Consider the following 13,329-nt stretch of genomic DNA (forward strand, 5'->3'; position numbering starts at 1 on the left):
TTATTTCTAATTCTGGGGCAGAACTTTTTTTTTTCCATAGGTTAAGCAGCAAACGAATATGACCCTAAAATCTTCAGAAAAGAACAGTAATATCTGTAGTATTTGGGAAAATAAAATATTTTTAATAGCACCAAAACATTGCCTTATTTTGCCTTTTATTTTTATTTTGGGTATAATAATTACCTTATTTTAAACCCCCAGAAATTATAAACAAAATCATATTCTTTTATTTTGAAAATACAGGGGTGTCCTGTTCCAGTTTCAAAACATTTTTTAATGTTCTATAAAATGAAAAATTCATCTAAACTTAACAGTTTTGAGTTTGATCCATCAGCATTTTCCGAGAAAAAAAAATAATCTTGGTCAGCTCTTGTAAAGATGTGCTTTTAAAGATTCCCAGCTGGGCTGGCAAGAGGCATGAAATATTAAATGCTTTAAAAGGAAATAAGCCTAACTACTTTTCTGTGCATTCATATACAAAGACCCTCAATTTTTTTGCATTTCTTACCTCAATAAACAGAGATATATAGACTGACAAATTGGAATTACTTACAAGTTAACACTGAAATTCCAATTCGTCACTATGTAACACAGTAGGATGCTCTAAAATCACAACTCTTTAACAAGACAGTATTAGCTGTGAAGTGTTATTAATTCTGAATTCCTGGTGGTTTGCCACTTTAAACTAGATACTAGATGAGATTAGATGAGGGTTGGTTTGGGTTTTTTTTACTGTTTGCTTATTCCTGTGCATTTCTGATAGCAATTTTCTAGATCTCTGAAAGGTCCCAGGTAAAATACTGTAGGAATTGAACACACAAAATATTATAGTAAACAACCGAGACACAGCGTCATGTCTTCTGATAGACGGCACTCTTACTTACTTGTGCATCCCAAACATGAATGAATGCAAATCAATTTTCTTCTATAAGATATAATTTCATCCACTCCAGTGACCCAAACCACAGAAATGATCATCAATATTTTACCCTGACACCCAGACATCCATTACAGGATCCCACCCTGACACTCTTCTCCCAAGCAAAGAGTTCAGTTCTCCTGAATCAATTAATCTGCATTTACTTATGTGCTTCCCCATCTATAACGGCACCGATTTAGTAAAACCCTTTGGAAATTAGATCTTGATATCAGACCCAGAACTTCAACATGTGAGCTGGCGGAATTCACCAGTGACATATGGATATTCCCCAGCTACAGGAAGCAGGAATTTATTCAGCTCAGGTTTATTGCTGGAAGTGTTTCCCTAGCACACAGGCTGCTTAGCTCTGCTGAAGTATGTGGTATGCACAGTACATACCAATAATAAAATGTACTCCTACAAACCAAAGTGTTTCAGTTCCTGGCTCTGGCTGGGAGCTACACACCTCAGTGGGGCTGGTCCGCCGTCTTCTGAAAGGAACGTTTGACTGGAACAAAAAACTCAAGACATGCTTATTCGAAAACAACCTTTCCACCTTGTAGTTTGAGTATAGAAAATATTAAACTAATTAGAAGGGGCCTAACACCGATATCAAACTATTTTTGCTGCCCCCATACCAGGGCAAAGGTAGGTATAGCCCAAAATAAGAAGTCAGCAATCTATTCACTCAAAGGAGGAGCTGGGGGCTCAGCAAATCCTGCTGATTTGCTGTGGCAAGTGCGGCTCACTAATTTTGATTGAACACAAAGGGGATGAACAAGACCAATTTTGCCAAAAAAATCCCTGAAGAGCAGCAACAAATTGCTGAATTTTACATTAGTGTTTTTCTTAAAGGACTTGGCTCCAGGAAGCATGAGATTAAATAAGAATGAAAGCTTCAACTTCAAAGAAATAAGTTTCTAGCCTCCATGGCTGCAGAGAAAACCTCCCCAGAGCTCCAAAACCCTCTTGTTTCAGCATGTCACCATCCTATCAATAAAAATTGCTAATAACACAGCCTACCTTAAAAGTGAGATTTTACTAATTTTTAATGCCACACTTTGGGCCAGGGTTGTTGTTTTTTTTTTTTTTTTTACCACTCTTTCTTTGAGTGTCTGTGAATCATATTCTTGATTTCTTCTCCATGAGGACTACACTTTTGGTTTCTGTCATCAATGAAGGCTGGGACATTGGTACCTATGTCTGGCTGCAGGAGGGACCACACCAAACCCTGCAGGACTTAGAGAAAACTGCAAGATCTGCTTGAATTACCATTGCCCAGGTGGAAGAAAGTGGCAGCTCATAGTCATTCACTGACACCCGTAAGCTCTCAGCTGGCTTTTCTCATTTACTTATTTTAAGAACAAGGATTAAATCAAAATTTGTGAAGGGCAAGAAATTGTGGACTGTTTCTTTAGCTCATCCAACGTATACACCCATCCAAAATCTGAAAGCAAATGCTAAAGTCTCACTACACATAGAGCCAGCTTTCCCTTTAGCTGGAATTTGTATTGTCCTGTTCAAATACACACACAGCACCTTGATTTGACACTACTCAGTTACGATTCCCAACTTCACACTAAAATAACTCAGCAGTAGCACTTCAGAAAGTCAAATATATTGAGCCACTCCAATTATTTTTAATAAATTCTTTGTGTTTTATTTTGGTAAAAAAGTAATTTTCTTCAAGTTTTCCACTCTGGCAAAAGAATCTGAAATATTGCAAGACATTAACAAGCTTCCTGTAATTTGGGGGAGAAAGAAGAGACATTTTTAAAGCAGTTCGCTTTGTTTAGAAACCCACGGTAACACCTGGAGGAGCATGTACAGGTACCCAAGTGCTGAGTGGAATTAGCACTAGTATTCAAGAGGACAGCGACCCAAGAAGCCTGACCAACCCATGTACCAACAGCATGCCATGCAACACTCGAGTTTCTGCTAAACTTTTTCTTGAGTGCTCATAATCCTGTCCTCTTAAGTGCTGAGAAACCGGGCTGTCCATGTATATACCTACCTCCCACATATGGTCAGTGGGGACACATAAACCTGGCAGCTTTGTAAGTCCTTTAGGGCCTCATTTAAGTCCTAAGGGCTTGATTTGCGACGTTCATTCAGACCCTAACACCCCTCACTGTGCTCAAGGCGCAGCTTTAGGATTTGCTATGGGTTTAGGGATCTCTGCTGTGAGAAATCTCAGCCCTAGATTTGAGCCCTGAGATTAAACTTCTGTTTTCCAAACTAAGAATCTCTTCAACTTAATTACAGCAGCTCTAAAAACTTTAGACCCTCTACAGAAAGGCATATACACCCCAATGTTTTCATGGGATCCGCTCTGCAGTCTGTCTGCCACAAAGCACACAGAGGAAAGGAGCCCGGCACACTGCCCCTCGTCAAAGCATCGTCATGGGGCTCATCTGTCCCAGCTGAAGATCTCTTCTTTGCTTCCCTGAGGGGCAGGACGTGTCAACAGCCCCCCAGAAAGTCAAACCTACACCCCATGCCTCACGGGCACTAAGGCCACCGGCAGTCTCCGCGGGGACAGGACCTACCGCTGCACTGGCTGGGGATATACGGACATGGGAGCAACTGGCTGCAGACCCTGGAAAGCAAGCTCTGTGCCCAGTTCCTGCCAGGGCTGCTTCCATTTGCTGGCCCCCCTCCTCTGAAACAGGAATTTCCTAGACAGGAAAGCACCAGAGCAGCCAGGCAGGTCCAAGCTCTACGGCAGCCTCTTCTGCCTATGGTGTTGAAGGGTATAGTCCACATAACATTCAACTTTTCCTTCTGCTTTATCATAAGGGAGGTTTTGCTGTGTTAATATATTTCAGCCACCTCTCTTCAGCACAAACAGACACCAAAAAAAATCATGATTGGATATTTCTAATTCCTCCGCTTACATTTCTTTATTAATGCTCTACTCTCTGTGTGCAGTAGACTAAGACACACCACCGCTGAAAATCCTCCTGGCAAACAATACAGAATCAAAGAGAAGAACAGAATTCTGTGTGACTTGTTCAAAAATGAAATGAGGAGGCTAAACAACAGTTTAGGAAATTAGGCAAAGTATACATTCAAAACAACCCCCATAAGCAATGCCCAGAATACTCCATACAAAAGCCTGTAAGTGGGATATAATAACTGCTGTGCTATCCAATTGCCTTGATATAAGCTTACCAAAAAAACTAAGATAAACCTTACCATTCTTTTCAGCTTAACACGGTCATAGAAAATAAACCTTAAGCGGCAATCATTTTAAACTATATACCAAAACCAAACAAAAAAATCCCAAACTTTAAATACATCATAGAAGGTCTGAGATGATTTTTGCTGTAGGTCTATAGCCAATTGCCAACTAATATTATAAGGACCAAACTCCTCATCACTAAAGAATACACACAAGAACCAAACCCAGCCTGCCCTTTGTTCACACCACACAAACACAGCACTCCTCTCTGGGATGTGACGCTTACCAGCTTCCAAGCAGGACTATATGTCTCCTTCAACAGCCTCCACATAAAAAAAAGCTTTTCTTTTGCAGCTGTGTGGGCTAGGAGAGAAAACTGAGCACTGTTTTCTTCAAGCAGCAATAGTAGTAAAAGGCTGCTCGGTGCAGCCAGCAGTAACCACCACCAATCCCACTCAGCCCAGCTGTTTAACAGAACCGAAATGCAGAGTGCACATGTGTCCTGTGAAGGCAGAAAACATTTCCTTGCTAATTAGCATTGGAGCCTCCTACCTGGGGAGGCACTAAACTGCACTGATCATGAAAAATTAAACATCACCAATTGAAACAGAAGCATTTGCTCTCAGTGTCAGGCTTTGGCACCATAGCAGGAGATGAGAGACTCAATATCAAATAGTGATCGCAAGAAACAATGAAGGCAATCTAGTCACAAACCCCAGCTTAGCATGCAGAGTATTACACTAGTGACAAGTCAAGGATTTTCTTCTCAGATCTGTTTGTTAGAAGCAGTTTTGTGCATTCAGCAAAGAAATCAGAAGGGAATAGCAATTACAGAGAGCTGCCGCAGCTGAGCTTTTCAGACCATCACGTCAGTGCACCCCATTTCCCAGCAGGATGCTCCTATTGGGAAAACCTGATATCTGCTTGACATTACTGTTCTTCCCACGGCAGTTCAAGCAGTAGGATGTTTCTGAGCAAAACTGTAATGATTCGATAGAGAAATGTTCCACCCATAGAGGGACAAGACGTTACCTCACCAGAGTCAGCAGCTTCAGTGGATTTATTGCATATTATCCCACAGCGGTTATTTTTCCTCCCAGTTTTAATTTTGTAGCACATAGTGGTTCCTTGATACAAGAATAATTTGCATAACCAAGCAGAGACTCATTTTGAAACACACTTACAATAGCATCCAAATGCCACGCTGTAAAGCTCAACGGGGCTGGGAATGGCACATCAGGTTTCAGTCTTGCTATTAAATCTTAATAATTCCTGCAGGCTGTGTAGTCTTAATTTTACCCCATGTTTTTGCCACAGCACTGCACGTAGTGTCATTTCAGTACAAATCAGATGAAAACCCGCACAGATTTATCTGATCTGTTCCTCTATCAAAGTTTCTGAATCCTGTTTTCTCTGGAAACCTAGGAGAAGAAGATAAGGCGCAATACAGAGAGGCAAAAGATTAAAACACATTGCTATGGTTTTGTATTGTTACAAAAAGCGAAACACCAGGGGAGAAGATAGTGTAAAACGCTTGCTGTTCTCCCAAAGACACAGAATGATGGCTCTTGGCAAGTAACCCACAAATTTCAGTTTGCTTCCTCACAGTCCCTCACAAAAAGCACTGCCTTTTTTCCCTTTTCCTTTGTTATTATTTAATTTTCCTGCAGAAATATGGTAGGACACCACTGCATGCTTTATCTGTGTAGATGGTGTTTAAAAAAAATCATTTTAAGAGAACAGGCTGTTCCACATTTATCCCATCTTCTAGAGAAAACAGGTTAATGACACTGCTCTGCTATGTCAGCCTGTAACTCCACACCAAGTTCTGTAGTTAAAAGTACCAAACAAGCACTCGATGAAGGTGTTGCAGCACTCATTTGAAAACCCTACATATGCATAATTGGGGATACAGCTTCTGGATTATGTTGGCTTTTAGGTAGCTCTTCGTCTATGTTTGCAATCCACCCTACAATCTGCATGTCTTCTTGTATATACAGCTTCTGTGATGGTCTTCAGTGATATGTTTTCCTTGGGCTTTTTTTTTTTTTTTTTTTTTAATTATTCAGTGTTGGAATTAAGAAATGGCTTAGAAAATGAAAATGTCATGGCTCAGTGCAGAATACATCAATTAATGAAGTAGGATGCAGGACAATTTAAAGGTACATTTCCCAGTAGCAGGAGAGCTGATCCTCTTCCAGCTGGAATGCAAAGCAAAAATATCCCACTGACTGCAACAAAAGCCAGCAGGCTTAAGAGATTCTCATGATTTTACAAATGAAGACAACCCATTTTTCATAAACAGTGACAGAACTTGGAGCTTAAGCATCATTTAAGAGCTATAAAGTGCACAATATGCTCAAAGGGATTAAATTTACTTTAAAAAAACAATTTGCAGATCTCACAAAAAATGTTATAACAGTTTGATCCAAATATGCACATGAACAAAACTACAAAAACTTGCTAATCTCTTCCCTGTGTTCAACCTGTCCTATAATGAAATATCTCAGGGAAGGAAACAGGCCAGACGAATTAATTTATAGATTTTTTTAACTCTTTGAAGTACTTGGTCTGGGCACAATCAGAGAGGTGGATGGGCGCTTTGAAGATCTAAGAGTAGTTTGGGCTTTGCTTTATCAACCGGATTTGAGGAAATCACCGAGATCTGATTGAAGCAAAATACTCTTATCAACTGGCCTCTACCTTGTGCAAGAATACAGTAATAGTGCTCACAGAAGCATCCACAGGGCTCTGAAAAAATCTAGCACTATCCAACAAATCTTGATACGCCCTTTCCAGAGGCAGAGGGAAACAAAAGAAGGTCAAAATTGTCACCATGGTCCCTCACAGCCTCTCCAGTCTGGATGCAGGGGTGGTCCTGTTTCCTTCTTGCAGTCCTCAAATCTCTTTTATCTGTAACTGCTCTCAGCCACCCAGCAGAGAAGAGGGATGGGGGGAGGTTTCCAGAAGAGGTGTCCTGGTCCCAGCTCAGGGACATGGACCTGCCGTAGGGGGCAAAGCCCAGACAGTACGAGTCCAAAACTATGTTTGCTTCCCAAGGACATCTGAAGCAACGCACACTAATTCTGCATATTAGAAAACCACCATATCTGAGGGATCAATGGGAAATTATGCATTATATTAACATGAAGAACCACAGCTCAGCAAAAGAGGTTTTTCTTCATAACTGTCTTCCTCTCTGGCTGAATTCCTGCGGACTATGCCCAATGTAGTCCTGCTACTAGAAATGAAAGTTTCCTTCTAGAAATAGGCCAGGCATCTTAGGCCCAACCAAAAAAATTATCTTCTTGTCTCAACTACTTATTACATTTAACCCCTTGAGACATGCATCTTCTACTTTTTTGTCATCCCCAAATATGCCCTCATTTTCAGTTGCTCACAGGCAGACAGTCAAGTGCTGTAGGCTTTTTACAAACATACAGTAAGAAACAGACACCACCTCAAAGAGTTTACAGCAGGACAGGATAAAACAAAGTGTGGGGAAACACCAAAGTCGTGTGGAATAAACAGAGCAGTGAAATGTTTCATCCCATGTCACTAAACAGATAAATAACAGAATGAGGGAAGTGCTGATGACCTCCTGATGCTCAAGTTTAGTGCTCTGTTTGCTAGCAAATCTTCCTTTCTTTTAAGTCCTGCATCCTTCTAATCTAAAAAAAAAGTATCTTATGTGGTTGAAGAGAGAATAGGCTGTAGGTTCACTTTAAGAAATCTGGAATTTCAAACACAATGATGCGCTAAAATGTAATTCCCCGGGGCATCTACGCAAACCGATGCTCTTTGCGGCTAGGAAAGGAGGGGGAGGATTCACACACACGCATTAGGTATGTGCAAAAGTATTTTCTGAGACAACAAAACTTATGTCGTGTTTTAGCCGAGGAAACACAGAATCAAAGTTAAAGTGGATATTATTATAATCTACCCTGACTCTGATCCTAACCAGGGACAGATAAATTAAATACAGAAGTGTTAATCCTTGAAGGCATACAGATATTTGATTAGGCAAAGAGTATTGATTGACAAAATTAATTCTGACATCAAAACCTGCATTGACTGCTGTCCCTCTTCTTACCCAGTTTAACTAACATGACCCGAGATCCATGTTTCAGTGAGGGTGGCTCTGTGTCAGGGGTTGTTCTCCTTGCCTTTTCTGCTTTTTCCTCCCCATCTATTCTAATGGGACTCCGTGGCAGTACCCTTCTGCTCACACCTCCGCTACTCACTGGCCTTTCTTTGTATTGCAACATCGTGCAAAGAAAAAGATTGTTTCAAAAAAAAAAAAAAAAAAAGGCATTTTAAAAAACAAGGAATGCAGTTGTCCACATTTTAAAACATGCCAGAAATAAGTTACACTCAGTGCACTATTTTGAAGAAAATTCAGACCTTGTGTATGGCCACCAGACTGCCCAAGAGTCCCAAGCCACATGGCAAATTTGGCAGCTTCTTTCCTCTTCCCTATGGCACATCCATCTTAGAGTCAGCTTTAGCCATCTAAAAGTTAAATGCTGGGTTTCATCCAGTGATTTTAATTCTATAGCAGTCTCAGATCTACGACGAGTGGGGAACTGTAGATATGTGCAGAGAGCAACTCAACCCACTGCCCCAGCTACCCAACGTAAAACAAGCTAGGACCTGTTTTGCAGGGGTGTACGTCTCACTTCAGTTCCAGCCCTTCTCTTCAGCTCTTTCCTTTCCTAGCACTACTGTTTACGTATTTTCAGATCATTTTCCACAGATCTGTTTACATTTGTCATCTTTGAGCCTTACAGATAAGAAATCTAGTATTTCTAGTTCCCCAGCTATAAACTTCTCTCTGTCATCAGCAGAGCTTGCACACCTCCCAGTCCAGTACTGCCTTCAAATTCAATTGATTTTTGTATTCACAGATCATTAGTTACAACCAGACTTGATGCGAATTCCTGTGGGAACCCAATGGACACTATGTCTCAGTTTGAAGTACGACCATCTATCATTACCATTCATGCCACGTTCGGTATGTCTGACATCACTGGGGGCCAAGAAAATTTATTTGGTGTGGTAGGCAAGACTAGGAGGCTATGAAATATATCAATACAAGGACAAAATTAATAATAATGTACATGTGCAAATGTCACCTTTAAAAATCACTTTTACGTTCTGTGATTTTCCTTTATTGAACCACACACATACATTCCTCATGAGTCCATTACCTTCAAGATAACTTACAATTTTTCTCTTAAGGGAGTTTAACAATTACTTGACTATGGTTGGGATTTAATATTATCTAATGGCATATGCCAGAATAATACTTTTAAATCATTGCAATATTGTCCTTCTCAAATTGAAGGTATTTCCAAAATTCCCACGACTGCTAAACAAATTTGCAGTGATTTAGTAAAGGTGTAAATAATTCCCTATTTCAGAGTACCTGTCCCTCATACTTGCAGGTATATGCATCTCCAACTGCCCTTTACTCTCTCATCCGTGTAGCTGTTTATTTAGCATTTCATTTATCAGTTATCTGTGCATATCAGGTGATATCTTGGGGTTTTTTCCAGCATAAAATGCATAGATGAACAAGGAGAGGGAGAGAGAAATCTGCTACAATGAAAGGGTCGAAAGGCAACATATTTTGAAGTCTTAGCACATTCATTTCTGGGCTACTCAGGGTAAATGTGAATGACCTCGATACTGTGCATACACATGAACTTATCAATTGGGTTAGAAAGGTTACATCTACAGCGGCTCAGCTCCAAGCAGTTCAAGAAGAGCCCTTGCAATCAAAATCTCAGCCTTGCATTTCCATGTTAAAACAGAGCCATTTCTCTTTATAATCCACTACTGCTCCAGAGTTCACAATTCTCATCTCTCTCAGTATTTGCTTTAGTGCTGGAGCCAACGCTTGTTATTCCAGCCAGGAAGGATCTTCGCAGATATGAAATGCAAATGCCAGGCTTCACAATACTTTCTTTTGGACCAGCATTTACATTTTAATTTGTCTACTTGGTTAATGAGTGTTTAACTCCACTATGGTAGCAACCCTGAAATCAGTCTATAAAACTTTCTTCTGTCCCTAAGATTAGACTTATATTTCTTCTGCAGGCCTTTGGTGTTGCACCAAAATAAAACAGATCTGGTGTTGCCACTATGCTTGCCACAAGCACATAAAGCATCATGCAAAGACTAAACATGCAGCAACGTAAACCAGGGTGCATAATTACACAGCAAGCTGCTCGCTGGCTCTGCACATGTAACCCCATGAGCAGAATTTGGCCTGATGATTTGGAATAGGATTCAAACAGATGCCCACATTTCTCAAATGGCTGAGACATGATTTAATGTTAAAGCATAACGTCAGTTAGATCCATACCACCATGACTCTTTGGAATATATTTTGTCTAGGATGTGCAGTCATGAAAAATACTGCTCCAGTGTCAACTCCCTTTCATTTCAAACCTCCTTTTGTAGTTACCTCCACTGCTGGTATCCTGTAGGGCCATACAGAAACAGCAGATGTGTAGATCCCCAGACCAGAAGACGCTTGGGGAATGCAGATACCGAAGGAAATATGTATCCAGCACATAGGGGTGTCATGGGTTTTGGCACTGCCTCAAAATTCCTAAAGTGCTTTTCTGGATTTAAGTGCCTGCTTCCCCCTTGAATATCAAAGATGCATCTCCAGCTCTTCTGCTGGTATCTAACACTGGTTCTGAGGCAGGGTACTGCAAGAAGCCAGAAGCCTAAAAATGAGCAAAAATTAGCACCTAGCTTTATATAAGGCTTTTTAGACCTTTACTAGATTTAGCCCTAGTTCTCCTAAAGCTCTCCTGTCAAAAGTGGCTTTTGAAAATGGGACATGGCTACTTTGAAAATCTTAGACATTACTAAGGTCAGGAAGACTGCTCTAGGGGAGATGACAGCTTTACAAGGAAACCACGGGAGCCCTGTGAAGAGCGCTTTAAAGACACAGCCTGGTTTTCAGTTACCAGTTTGAGCATCCTTTTGGGTAGAACAAGTAATTTCCTTTGCAAGAGCTGTCCCAAACAGCCCATGGCCTGCTCCAGCACTGACCCTGCTGCAGGGCAAAGGGGACCTGCAGGATGTCTCTGTCTGGCTCACAACCATCTCCTGTACCTCCAATGAAAAGGGCTCTGCTTCGATGGGCAGCTGGACTAGGTGACATCCAGCACACCCTCCCAGCCAACACTACACCATGATCCTAAAAGGAGCTGGGAATGAGCTTGCGCCTTCACCTGTTGTGGCAAACAACTGTCCTATTCACTACATGGGGAACAAAGGGAGCTGGAGCCAAGCCCCATTCAGTGTGTGTACGCACACACCCCTACATATATATATATATCTGACACTTACACCCACAACCTGCCACCCCATTGAGCAGGGAGAATGGAAGAAGAAAGCACTAATCTCCATATCAGATCCTGGGATCCATCAGATCCCAGGATGCAGAAACCTGGGTAAGCTGGGTAGCACGCTGTTACCAGATAATGACAATGACCTTTTTAACGTATTAAAAATTCAGCCAGAAAAGCGGTAAAGGAGATTTTTTGGGGGAAAAGAAAGATCAAAATAATAATAGTTTCAAAGTACTGTACTTATTTTAGACATTCTTACAGCATGTTTCCATAGGAACTAGAAAGCAAAGGAGCACACTGCAGCAGTGTTCACAAATGTTTTGTGGTTTAGTGGCTGGTAAAAGATTGGTTAAGGCCACCATGACCACTCTGACTGTGCCAGGCACCTGCTGCCTTTGCTGCACAACAGGATCTTAGCTGTGATTTGCAAAATCTAGGAGAAGAACCATTCTTCCCTTGTTTTTTCCTCTCATCCTGCAGGCATGGCTGGTTTCACATCCTCATGTAGCCGTGGTGCTAAGCGCTGCCCACCCAGACCCACTGTAGGGCATGAAGGCACTGGTGTTTAAACCAGGCATTTCACAAACCACACGAGAATGAGGGAAGCGCAAACAAGGCAGGGCTGTTTGGGTGCTGGGGAGGTGATGTGTCCTAAGGACTAACACATGGGCCTGGCTTTTGCATCCAGCTTTGGCATTCACCTGCTGAAGTGACCTTGTACAAGTCACGCCAGGTGAGAAGTGGTCCATCTGTCAGCTGCCTGAAACGCATCTAGCTGAGCTCAGCAGGTAAGCACTTCCCTGGCCAACGGAGACAGCGTCTACCCTGCCAAAGACACCCACCCCACACACGGGTCTTTCATCCTCAAAGCACCCACACAGCCACCCCTGTCTATACCCACCTAGTCACATCCATATATTAAGAGCTTTGCTTAAGCTCAAGGTGCCATGTGGCAACTGGTTGTTTTCTCCATTCAAAATTTCCTGATAGAACGCGAGGCCTGTGTTGCAGCTCACTAGAGCAGCATTTAACTGCATGAAGGGTGTATTGCATGTCTTGGAGCAAGACATGGGCACGTGGGTGCTTTTGGTAACCCTTTTGCTGAGACAGCACTGGAGGACTGTATACAATGCGGGGAGCCAGACCTGGTGTGGTGTCACCCTTAACTCCTCCAGTGCCAGTCCCCTCAGTAAGTTGGCCTCAAAACTAACAAGAGTTTTGTCTCAGAAGGAAATAATTATTTGTCTCCAAAAGGCAAGCATCTGAAGCAAAGAAACGCAGCCTATCTGATCCAGGACCTGGGACTGAGCTGGAAAATAAAGCTATTTAACTCCATAGACATCACATACTCAAAGGGAAGGAAGCTCCTCCAGAGTGTGATGAACTGTGCAGCTCTCCCTTTGACGTGGTGGGAGCCTGAATAACCAGTTCAACTTTCAGATGGTAAAAATGAGACAAAATAATTCCCACCTCCTGTCCTGTCATTCCTGAATGTGTGCAATAGTGCAGTGGCAGTGATCCCATTTGTAAAGGACTTTCTCATCAATTCATGACAAGGGCAGCGTAAGAACTAGTACCTGTACTTATGGATTGAGAGGAAAATAGAACATTGTTACTTATGGATTTTAAAAACCCTTAATATACATATATACAGAAACCTGCCTGACTCATCCCAAGTAAAGGTGGATAATTTCCAACAATCAGGGTAAAACACAGTCTTCCTTGGACCTGCCAGGTTTAACTTCATACTCCAATAGGAAACTAAGCCAAAAAGCTGAGGACTCTGCTTCTGGCCAGAAACATCATCCAGACCATAGCTGGCAAGGCAAAGCAATCTCAGCCCAAATGCTCCA

General features: G+C 41.7%; 1 protein-coding gene across 5 annotated transcripts in view; it reads right to left on the reverse strand.

Moving 5' to 3' along the window:
• The window catches only part of MTUS2 (microtubule associated scaffold protein 2), a 314,225-nt gene that overhangs the window by 269,642 nt on the left and 31,254 nt on the right, over positions 1-13,329 (reverse strand). The window lies entirely within an intron of this gene.

This window comes from Aquila chrysaetos, chromosome 19, assembly GCF_900496995.4.
Source record: "Aquila chrysaetos chrysaetos chromosome 19, bAquChr1.4, whole genome shotgun sequence".
NCBI classification, from domain to species: domain Eukaryota; kingdom Metazoa; phylum Chordata; class Aves; order Accipitriformes; family Accipitridae; genus Aquila; species Aquila chrysaetos.